Source organism: Corvus brachyrhynchos, unplaced genomic scaffold, assembly GCF_000691975.1.
Source record: "Corvus brachyrhynchos isolate BGI_N302 unplaced genomic scaffold, ASM69197v1 scaffold692, whole genome shotgun sequence".
Classification (NCBI taxonomy): Eukaryota; Metazoa; Chordata; class Aves; order Passeriformes; family Corvidae; genus Corvus; species Corvus brachyrhynchos.
This window is the reverse complement of record NW_008236762.1, coordinates 52,208-53,332: the sequence shown is the minus strand read 5'-3', so window position 1 is coordinate 53,332 and position 1,125 is coordinate 52,208.

Genomic DNA, 1,125 nt, shown 5'->3' with positions numbered 1-1,125 from the left:
ATGCCGAGTGTTGCGACCGCTTCCAGAGGTTTTGGGAATTGCAGCTCCCTGGAGCAGCTCTCCCACTCCAGGTGGGATTTTCCAGGTGTGGGCAGTTCAATCCCTCTTCCCTGACTCCGGATCAGGTGCGGGTGATACAAACCGGGATGTGCCGAAGGAAAAGGCCTTTTATTCCCAGAAAACCTGGGCGGGGATTTGCTCCTGGGAATTCGAGCACTTCCAGGGAATCCAAAGGATTCGGGATGAGCAAACCCAGCGGAGAGGAGTTGGAAAGGAGACAATTCCAGAAGAGACGGAAAAGTCAGGCAGCGACTTCCCGGCCTCAAATCCTGCCTGGAAGCTCCTGAGCTTTTCCCAGCTGGGGTCCTGAGCTTGGGAATGCTGGGATGGAGTCGGAGTCGGGGCTGGAAAACTGCCTGGGCACCCTGACGATCCCAAAGAATTCCCAGCTCCAAGCAGAGTTTGTTATGGAAAAACTGGTGGGAAAACAGCCACAAGGGCCGGATCCAGAGCTCCAGAGGAATTTATGGGATGAGGATCCAGGGCCGGATCCAGAGCTCCAGAGGAATTTATGGGATGAGGATCCAGGGCCGGATCCAGAGCTCCAGAGGAATTTATGGGATGAGGATCCAGGGCCGGATCCAGAGCTCCAGAGGAATTTATGGGATGAGGATCCAGGGCCGGATCCAGAGCTCCAGAGGAATTTATGGGATGAGGATTCAGGGCCGGATCCAGAGCTCCAGAGGAATTTATGGGATGAGGATTCAGGGCCGGATCCAGAGCTCCAGAGGAATTCAGCCCCTCAGCATTCCCAGCCTCGCTCCCTGCAAATCTCCCAGTTCCTGAGGATTCCAGGCTCCAGTTCCCTACAAATCCCCCAAATCCAAGCGATTCCAGGCTCCAGTTCCCAACAAATCCCCCAGTTCCAGGTGACTCCTGGCTCCAGCAATCCCTGAGCCCTGCCGGACCCTGGACCAGCCAGGGTGACCGCCCGTGGTGCCACCCTGCTGCGCCCAGCTGACCCCTCAGCGTGGCTGTGCCCTCCTGGGTCACTCCTGGGTCACTCCTGGGTCATTCCTGGGTCACTCCTGGGTCACTCCTGGTCACTTCTGGGCATCCCCCCTA